The 10,705-nt window shown below is 52.8% G+C and overlaps 1 long non-coding RNA gene across 1 annotated transcript; it reads left to right on the forward strand.

Moving 5' to 3' along the window:
• The first annotated feature begins 773 nt into the window (after positions 1–773).
• Positions 774–10,705, forward strand: LOC116951027 (uncharacterized). Its single transcript, XR_012946508.1, has 3 exons — positions 774–1,218; positions 8,483–8,524; positions 10,435–10,705. It is a non-coding gene; the product is annotated as an uncharacterized LOC116951027 (long non-coding RNA).

A 10,705-nucleotide genomic window follows, 5' to 3' on the forward strand; every position in this document is an offset into this window, starting at 1 on the left:
TCAATGGTTAGCGCACTGCGCTACGAGATCAGTGACCCGAGTTTGAATCCCGCTCACGACTAACAACACTGTCGAATACTTCAACCGCTCCTGGGCCTCCCCTAGGTCGACTCAGCCTCGAATAAGTAACTGGTGCGGTGTGTAAACATAGCCACTCAGGAGACAAAGGCGGCCGGGCGTGTTGTTGGCAACCCACCTCCTCGTGTCCCGTGCCGGCCTTCATAGGTGCTCGCTGCAAGCACTTGCCCCAACGGTCTGTCAAGGCTACACGGGGGGTCTTTGTCTTTGTCTGCAATGCACCGTCTCTCAGGCAAGACAATGGGATGGCAATCTCACGTCGATCATCACCGGCCGTACGTCATCATCACCAATTATTAGCAATTATTTTATTTGTTCTCACACTCTTTGGGTCTTTCACACAAGCCTCAGCAGTCCGCCTGCTGTATTTTTTCACTTGAAGACCCAAAGAGTATGAATTCGTGCAGTCACGAAAGCTTTAAGTCAAGATATTATTTGTTACCTGGGCATAATAAATACCTCCCCTTTCCCCCACGTTCCACGGATCAAACGTCCCTTGATTATGAATACCGCTCGCTGCCGCTTCTACTTTTGGATGCGATTAATATTCCATCTATTATTATTATCACGACTAGAAATACCGTGGCGTTCATTTATTTATTTAGTCGAATCTTCGGGCTATCCCAAACGTGCGTCACTCGACCCGAGTCGGCACGCACGAGCGCGCGCGCGCTCTGCAATTTGCTTGAGGCCAAAGGGCGTCTGAAGAGAGACATAAAAGCGTGAGAATCCTCGTCCTCATCATCATCACCACCAAACACCACCACCGTCGCCACCACCACCATCAGCAGCACCAACACCACCACCATCATCATCACCACCAAACACCACCACCGTCGCCACCACCACCATCACCATCAGCAGCACGAACACCACCATCATCATCACTACCAACACCACCACCACCGTCGCCACCACCACCATCATCAGCACCAACACCACCATCATCATCACCACCAACACCACCGCCGCCGCCGCCACGACCATCACAAACATCATTACCACCACCAACCATCACAAACATCACTACCATCACCAACCATCACAAACATCACTACCATCACCAACCATCACAAACATCATTACCACCACCAACCATGCGTCGACTGCACGTGGCAGGGTCTCTGCTGTTGCTGTCCGGTGAGTGGGTGTGAGTCGGCTTGGTGTATGTATGTTGAACTTCTTTCGCACCGTACGGAGCCAACAGTGCAAATCAGAGGTGCCGGTGAACAGCTATAGGTTGAGCGCGTGAGTGAGTATCGGGTGAATGAGCGTGAGTCGGGTGAGTGAGTTGTGAGTCGGGTGAGTGGTGAGTTGGGTGAGTGGGTTGTGAGTCGGGTGAGTGAGTGGTGAGTCAGGTGAGTGAGTGGTGAATCGGGTGAGTGAGTGGTGAGTCAGGTGAGTGAGTTGTGAGTCTGGTGAGTGAGTGATGAGTCAGGTGAGTGGTGAATCGGCTGAGTGAGTGGTGAGTCGGGTGAGTGAGTGGTGAGTCGGGTGAGTGAGTGGTGAGTCGGGTGAGTGAGTGGTGAGTTGGGTGAGTGAGTTGTGAGTCGGGTGAGTGAGTGGTGAGTCAGGTGAGTGAGTGGTGAATCGGGTGAGTGAGTGGTGAGTCGGGTGAATGAGTGGTGAGTCAGGTGAGTGAGTGATGAGTCAGGTGAGTGGTGAATCGGCTGAGTGAGTGGTGAGTTGGGTGAGTGAGTTGTGAGTCGGGTGAGTGAGTGGTGAGTCAGGTGAGTGAGTGGTGAATCGGGTGAGTGAGTGGTGAGTCGGGTGAATGAGTGGTGAGTCAGGTGAGTGAGTGGTGAATCGGGTGAGTGAGTGGTGAGTCGGGTGAATGAGTGGTGAGTCAGGTTGTGTTTTGCTCTGGTTGTTGGCGTGGGCTGGGTGGGGTTGTTGGTAGAGGGGGCGGTGGCGCAGCGGTTAGCGCACTGCGCTTCAAACCCGCCGACTCGAGTTCAATTCTCGCTCACGACCAATTACTGTCGCGATTACCTGAACCCGTCACGGCCTTCCCCTTGGCAGCCTCAGCCTCAAATGAGTACCTGGTGCGCTGTGGAAACATCGCCACTGGGGAGACAAAGGCGGCCGGGCGTGGTGTTGCCAACCCACCCGCTCGTGTGCCGTGTACGGCCCTTATAGGTGCTACTTGCTAACAGCACTTTCCCCTACAGTCTTTTGAGGCTATACGTGGGAGGGGGGGGGGTCAGACTTTCTTTGTTGTTTGTCTGTATGTATGCGTCTCTCTGTGTGTCCGTGTGTCACTCTGTGTCTCAAATCTGCATGTGGATGTGTCTCCGCCTCGATCTAATGTCATTGGTACCTCTCTTATCTGTCTCTCTATCTGCCTCTCTATACAATGCAACTCAATACCGCGATAGTTGTACATAGGCTACACGGGAGATCGGTTCGACAGTGTTCAGACACGTGGCCTCTCTGTCTACCTGTTGGCATGTATGTACACCCGTCCGTCTGTCTCTCTGTGTGTCCTTGTCTGCCTCTCTGTGCGCTGCTCAGCCCGTCCGTCTGTACGCCTCCTGTAACAGACAGATGGACGGGCTGAGAAGCGGACAGAGAGAGGCAGACAGGGGACACGCAGAGAGGCCGACAGACAGGCTAGGCGAGTCGGCTAGCAGAGAGACAGACGGACGGGTGTACATACATACCAACAGGTAGACAAGGAGACAGAGAGGCCACGTGTTTGGAACTGTCGAACCGATCTCCCGTGTAGCCTATGTACAACTCTATCGCGGTACAGCGTTGCATTATAGAGAGCGATAGAGAGACAGATAGAGAGATACAGTAACATTTGATAGAGGCGGACACACACGTAGATTTGAGCCTTTCGAGCTTGCAAAGCTAAGCAGGTCCCGAGCCTGGATCGGAGACACCGGTTTTAATTGATGTGGTGGGTAGAGAGACGTTGGCCTCTCCGTCTACCCGTCTCTCAATCTGTCTCACCCGTGCGTCCATCTAAACAGCTGCTCAAACAAAGAGGCATGGAAAGAAAATAAGAATAGATTTGACCCTTTTTCGCAATAACACAGGAGGTATCAAGATGTATACACACCGGTTGTAAATTACTGGCGAAACGTCGTACTCAGATTGTAAATGTCGCGGATTTTCTCTCCAACACACCGGTGTGCTGTACTAGTAACGAAATGGCACGTTCTGTTTACGTGACAAACCTTACTAATTGGCTGTGTGCGGTGGTGGCGGGTTTAACGACATTCATATATATTTACGCGCTCTAACCCAAACAAACCTGTGTTATGGAATATATTAATTGTCCATAATAGAGTTTTTTTTTTACATTTTAAATATGCATTGTCTTTGAAACTGATTGGCCTACACCAGAGACAGCCTCCTTTACGGCCTAGTCTCGCCAGTGCCAGATCAGAGAGAACGCCAAAAGGCGAACAGTACAAAGACAATGCACGTATCGAAGCACTTATAGTTCAGGGGTGAACAGATACATCAAGGGACCCCCCCCAGTATAAAAGTATGAAATAGAGAGACAAACGGTCTCGTATCAACTTCCAAAGCTCGGCCTCGTTCGGAGCCACCCCTCCCCCCCCAGGGCGCGATAGCCCCAAGGCTGTCATTGCTGGCGTATTAGCGCCATTAGTCAGGAATCTAAGAGCGCCTCCGCCACCATCACCACCACCAACCAACCAACCGCCAACCCACGTCACGGTTATATACAGCGCCCAGAATTCTTGTCACCTACGTCGCTAAGTAGGTGAATCGTGACCCCGTGGGTCAATCACGTTCGCTCCGTGGCTCTCTGTCTGCCCCTCTCTTTCTCTCTCTCTGTGTCTGTATCTTTGTGTCTGTGTGTTTGGTTGCATGTGTCTGTCTTGCGTGTGGTGTCTTTCGTCCGGCAAAAACAACCCCCTACCTCCTCGTTGGTGCCGGACGGCAACGCTGCGGTGGGCAGTGCCGTGGGGGGGAGAGCCTATTCAGATTGGCGATTCCCCTCATGGCATTTGTAACCACCACAGCAGCCAAATGGGGGCTCTGGACGGGTGCAAGGGGCTGGGAACCCCTCCACCTTCAAGTAATTACCACCAAACCACGTCTAAACTATCTAATTAATAAGCTTGTGCTGGAGGCCCTGGGGGGACAGGCGTCTATGACGTCTCCTGGCCAAACCCCATGTGGCGGAGCCAGGAGACTGAATCCTTACCCTCGGGGCTCCTCCAGAAACAACAAAAACCACTACTGGTGGCCACGTGGAATGTTCGAACGCTCACTGCGGAGGAGCATCTGCCACTCCTCTGTCAGGAGCTGGACCGGTACCGCTTGGATCTCTGTGGTAGTCAAGAGGTCCGGTGGAGCGGCTCTGGCTCCTGCCACCATGAGGGGTGGACAGTCCTCTACTCGGGGCAGGAGACTTCCAAACAACAGGGAGTGGCTCTTCTCCTGAACAAAAGAATAAAGGGGGCGTGGGAGCGTGGCGGTGAGGTGTGGGAAGCTGTAAGCCCCAGGTTACTTTGGGCTCGCCTTCCCATCAACCAGAGGCGAGGAGTGGTGGTCGTGGTTGCTTATGCCCCCACCAAAGACCTGCTTCTAATTACCAACACGCTGTTCCGGCATTGGCGCATCCACACAACATCATGGATGCATGATGTTGTGTGGATGTTTGGATAAGCAAGAACATCTGCTGGACTCCCTAGTGATGGAACAGCGGATGCGGGCCCATGTCCTTGACACCAGGACCTACCGTGCACCTGCCATTCTTCCACTCCGGTGGTGGGTGTACACCTAGGACCCCATTCAAACTTATAGTGGCATGGTCTCAGCTAGCTGATAAAAGTTGCAAGCAAGACTTTTATCATCGCTTGCAGCTGGGGTTGGCATCATCCCCCATTCCTCCTGATGTCGAGGGGAAATGGGCGAGATTTAGGACTGTGGCTCATGCAGCTGCAATGGCTGCTTTGGGTACACAGTCCAGACCTCCCCAGAAACCTTGGCTGACAAGGGAGGTGTTCAAACTGGCTGAGAAAAAGCGACAGGCCCGCTCTCATCGGCTACAGCATCCCACGTCGAAGAATGAGAAGGCTTACGGCAGCCTTTGCTCGGAGGTTCGGAGAGCCATGAGGTGCTGCAAGGATAGGTGGTGGTCGCGGGTTGCTGAGGAGATGGAGTCTGCCTCAATGGCACGTGATCACAAATCGCTCTTTAACTCCATCAAAAAAGTAACCTGCAGCGCCATACCTATTACCATCATTAGGGGAAAGAACGGCGATCCAATCACCGACCCCCAGGAACAGGTTTGCAGATTTTCTGAGCATTTCTGTGAGGTACTGGGGAGGGAAATCTCTCAGCCTGGAAAACAACGTGGGACAAAGTGGGGATTAACCTGCTGAGGCTGCGGTGCCTCAAATATTGGAAGAAGAAGTCACCCCCTGTGAGTGGCTGGCTGAGGTGATTCAGGAAGTACTGAAGGTGATCCGGAGTCTGAGACCAGGAAAGGCACCGGGCACAGATGATCTCCCAAGCGAAATGCTGAGGGAGGGTGGCGTTTGTGCACAGACTGCCCTACATGACATCATAACAACAGTCTGGACCACTAGACGGGTTCCGCAGGATTGGAAGGATGCCCTGGTGGTCCCCCTCTTTAAGAAGGAGGACTGCACAGACTGTAACAACTACAGGGGGATCTCACTCCTCAGTCTAGGCACGCGGAGGAGAGGCTTGCGGAGCCCCAATGCGGTTTCAGGACAGGGCGGTCATGCACAGATGCCACATTTTCTGTCCGTCTGCTACAGCTGAGGTGTAGGGAATTCCAACAAGACCTACATCTATGCTTTATTGACCTGGTCAAGGCCTATGATACCATCAGTAGGCCTGGGTTATGGGTTGTTCTTCGTGCTTTCGGAGTCCCTGACCCTCTTCTCACGATCATTAAGGACCTTCATGATGGTAAGCGGGCCCGGGTAAAACTACGTGGCCGAGAGTCGGAGCCATTCCCTGTACACCTTGGGGTGCGACAGGGATGTTCTCTGGCTCCCACATTATTTAACATCTTTTTCAACCACATAGTTCGTGAAGCTTTCAATAGCTCTACTGGAAGGATTTCCATCTGGTACAGATCGATGCCCGGGTGCGGTCAAGGGATAGATCCCTATTGCTCAACCATGTTACGTATGCCGATGATCTGGTAATTGCTGCTCACTCAGAGGAGGAGTTAGAGGCGCTGCTGCTGAAACTGGAGCGTGCCACTAAGAGGTGGGGCCTTACCATCAGCCCCACCAAAACTAAGCACCTGCCTGGGTATTTTGTACCATCGGACACTCCACCCCCACAACTCCCAATCGGTGATGGGGCAGTTGTGGAGAGAGTGGAGAGTTTCCCATACCTGGGCAGTGTGCTCATGATCGGCTCTGGTTTGACAGCAGAGGTCTCACTCCGAATCAGTCGAGCGGCGTTATTTTTTCATCGGTTGTGTAATGCTGTGTGGAAGCTACCTGGTCTGTCGCTCTGCACGAAGCGTCAGGTCTTCTCGGCCACAGTCATTCTCTCCGTTTTCTACGCTTGCAACACGTGGACCCCCCTAATGGAACATCTTCACCGGTTAGAAACATTTAGGCTGGCCTACTTACGATCCATCCTGGGTGTAGTTGGCTGGATTGTCTGAGGAGCTCACAAATCCGTGAAAGATCTGGACAAAGTGCCATCGGTGAGCTCCTCCAGAAGGCAAGGCTGCGTTGGCTGGGTCATGTAGCCCGCATGCCAAGTCACCGCATGCCTAAACAGCTTTTGTTTGGCCGGATCGAGGGGGCTAAACGGGTTAGAGAAGAGATGGAGTGATGTGGTACAGGAGGATGTGGAGCTGAGTGGACTTGCCGATGACTGGTACCAGCGGCGTCAAGATAGGCCTCTGTGGAGGAGGCTCGTGAAGGACGCTACTGGGCAGTTGGAGGCAGTCGCCCTCCAACAACAACGGAGGGCGGAAGAGCGACGCTCACAACAACGAGCTGAGCGCCGGCTGGCTAAAGCACAGCAAGTTGGCACAGTAGGGGTTACAGGTGGTGCATCAGCCAGTCATCTCAGTCAGTCGACCCGTGGCACCTGGTTCTGTCTCGTGACCTCGTGCCAGCAGGCGTTCGACACTTCACGTGGCCTCAACGTGCACATAGCCTGGCACAAGCGTCGTGGTGACGTCACCGCGAATGGCGGTTGTTGTATGTGCGTGGCTTTCTCGGTCTGTGTGTGTATCTATGTCTATGTATCACTCTGTATGCCTATGTCTCTGTCTGTGTCTTTGCTTGCCTGCGTGTCTGTCTGTCTGTCTGTGTCTGTCTGTGTCTCTGTCTGCCCGTGTGTCTCCCTGTGAATGTTAGAGGCGGCAGGTGCCACTGCTTTATTTCTCAATGGATAGTTTCCGGGTATTTGGTGGATCAACATGGGCAGAGCCGTAGTGAGGAGTATACTGGATGCGGTGTGCCGGGAGGGGAAATATTTGTTTCCTCGTCACCGACTGGACAGCATCGCGATGAAAGTAAACCCTGGTTGTTGCGAATACGTAATTTATTCCGATTATTGATTAGGCTTGCAACATTTGTATCGAACCGCGTATTGACGTGATTTCAAATGACGTTTACAGCCCTGAGCCAGGGATGGAAATTCCACATTCCTATGGGCGGGCGCGAGTTCCAAATCGGACGACCACTGTTGACTTCCCCCCAACAACGCGGCGCCTATTTTATCGACCCTGGAGAGATGATGGACTGAGTCAACCCCAACCCCCCCCCCCCCCCCCAACTCGCAGCCTTCTGATTGCGAGCCGATCGCTCTACCTCTGAGCCACCTGGCTATCGGTGGGTTTTACGAACCTAGCCGCGTTTAGATCGGGTATGTTGTGTTGGTTATGTCATGAAAACGCGTAGGGTACACAATTGCGTATAGGGTCCGTCCATAGCCGGGTGCCGGGGGCCCCGAAGAAACTTTCACACGGTGGACCCTCGCATGCCACTTTGTGTACACTCGACACCGTGACTTGCAGCCCCCCCTTCCCAAAACGCGGGGCCCGGGGCGTTCGCCCCGATTCGCTGTCACCCCTTGGTACGGCGCTGAATGCGTAGAGCGGGCAAAGACAGCGGAAGGTTTACAAAGGTATGAAGGCATACTTCAAATATGCTTGGAGTAAAAGTCCGTAAAGAAGAACATACTTCAATTTCTTCATCCAGCAGTAAATAGATATTGCCTCATTATGATGATGATGATGCTGGTGATGAACAAAGTTCAGCGGTCGACGCTAATGGGTGATGCTACTGCTGCTGATGGCAATGTCGATGATGCTGATGATGATGGTGCCTTTGCTCCTGATGCTCGTGGCGTCAGTGCTGCTGCTATTGATGATGATGATTAATTACCTCCCGTTGTCTCTCTCGTGTTCCAGTCTTACTCCAGGTGCTCCGGTTGACAGACGCAGAATTATCAGGTGAGACATTTTACAGAGTAGACCGAATTCTGTCAGAGAAATGTGGAATGTCCAACCACTGGTTCACGGCCCACTCTGGAGACGAATACCTGATTTGAATAGAGGGACGCTGTGATTTTTAGTCAAACAGGACAGGTGAATTGGTCAGGTTAGACACAGGTGTTCCTTGCATAGATCATGCAATGTGTTCGAATATTTATTCCCGCGGCCAGGAATCGAACCCAGCTCGCGGGTAATTGTAGTGCAGTGCCAGAATCAATGTGCCCCCGCTCCCGCACAACAACATCCGACGTCCGTCACCACAGAGCGTGTGCCAGCCTAGGTGCACTTTGAGGCCGTGTGAAGTGTCAAAGATTCCCGGACGCACAGAGACAAAGATGGATGGCCACCGCCACGCCTTTGTCTTCCCGGTGCCGATGTTTATACACCGCACCCATTTGTGGCTGAATCGACCTAGGGGAGGTCCAGCAACAGTTTGGATAATCGTCAAGGACGTTCGCTGGCAGAAAACAGGGATCAAACTCGGTTCGCCAGGTTCGTAGCGCAGCACAGCACAACCGCTCCCCACTAAAGCACACAGACTAAGATCACCTCCCGTATAGCCTGTAACAGCCTGTTGGGGGCAAGCGCTGTTAGTGAGCGCCTATGAAGGCCGGCACGGCACACACGAGTTGGGGGGGCGGGTGGCCAGCACCACGCCCGGCCGCCTTTGTCTCCCGAGTGGCAATGTTTTTTTTTTTTAGACACAGCACCAGGTGCTCATTTGAGGCTGAGACGACCTAGGGGAGGCCCAGGACGGGTCACACGTGCACGCGCGCGTTCACGCACGCGCGCGCGCCTTTGATCCGAGCCGCCGGGCGTTCTCGCGTGCTTGCGGTGCCGTCGCGTGCGCCTGTGTTATGAGCGCCTTTCTTTAATTATTTAGTTGATTTATATTTATTTATCTTGACAAATTCACATCACACACTCGCACAAACTCGCACACACCAATCACTCGCAATAACTCACTCGCACGCACTCACAATTGTTCACACGCGCGCGCAATTACTCACGCATCACAATCACTCACTCACTCACACTCACAAATCTCTGTCACGCTCACGCACAAATGTCGGTTACACACACTCACAAATCTCAGTCACACTCACCACAAATCTCAGTCACACACTCACAAATCTCAGTCACACGCACTCACAAATCTCAGTCACACTCTCTCATGAATCTCACACAATCACGTTCGCAACCACTCACAGTCACTCATAATTACTCTCATCTCACTCGCAAATCACTCACGCTCATTAACAAAGACAAATGTCCCCCTTGTAGCCTTAACAGACTGTTGGGGCAAGTGCTGTTAGCGAACATCTATGAAGGCCGGCACGGCACGCACGCTCACAGACTCTCACACTCACATTGCCATACATGATCATACTCCCACACACCCTCTCAGACACACACACACAAAAAACATACCACATCCTCTTCTTTGGTTCTTTCGGTAAAGTCACGTAGAATGAGAATAAAATAAAAATAATAATAAAATAACACAATAAAATTCTCACGACGTTTCGGCTACAACACAAGTGGCCTTCATCAGGTGAAGGGACAAGACTGTCTCGAGGACAGCGCTGGAGCGAACACAGCCAAGCTCAGACCGCGACCTTTAAGCTGTGTGAGAAGAAACAGAGCGCCTTGACAAAGGAATTAGCATAAAAAAAATAGCATTTAATTGGCGGACTTAGCATGATGAACGGTGTAGAGGGGGTGAACATGTGCAGACCGGCGAAGGGGGGAGGTGGAGTTTACATATCCTCTTCACACTCCCTGACACACACACTCTCTCTCTATCTCTCACGCACTCACACGTAGGTGAACTGACGCGTTGCGTGATTCTCGCGCGCGTGAGACAGATGCCCAGAGCGTGGACGGCGTTCAGCACGGCGTGGCGTGCCCATCGGAGTTCGAGGGCTACTGCGTCAACGGGGAGTGCCGTCTCATCGCCCTCCACAAGGCGACGTGCCGGTACACGCGGGCCTGCAACCGCTCAGCTCACTCATCCACCTCCACTCCCTCCCTCTCTCACCTCCCTCACCTCCTTCCTTCACCTCTCTCTCTCTCTCACACTCACCTCCCTCTCTCACCTCCCTCTATCAATTCCCTCCCTCACCTCCCTTCCCTCCC

Source organism: Petromyzon marinus, chromosome 41 (genome assembly GCF_048934315.1).
Source record: "Petromyzon marinus isolate PM22_M1 ecotype Great Lakes invasive population chromosome 41, UKy_Petmar_22M1.pri1.0, whole genome shotgun sequence".
NCBI lineage: Eukaryota > Metazoa > Chordata > Hyperoartia > Petromyzontiformes > Petromyzontidae > Petromyzon > Petromyzon marinus.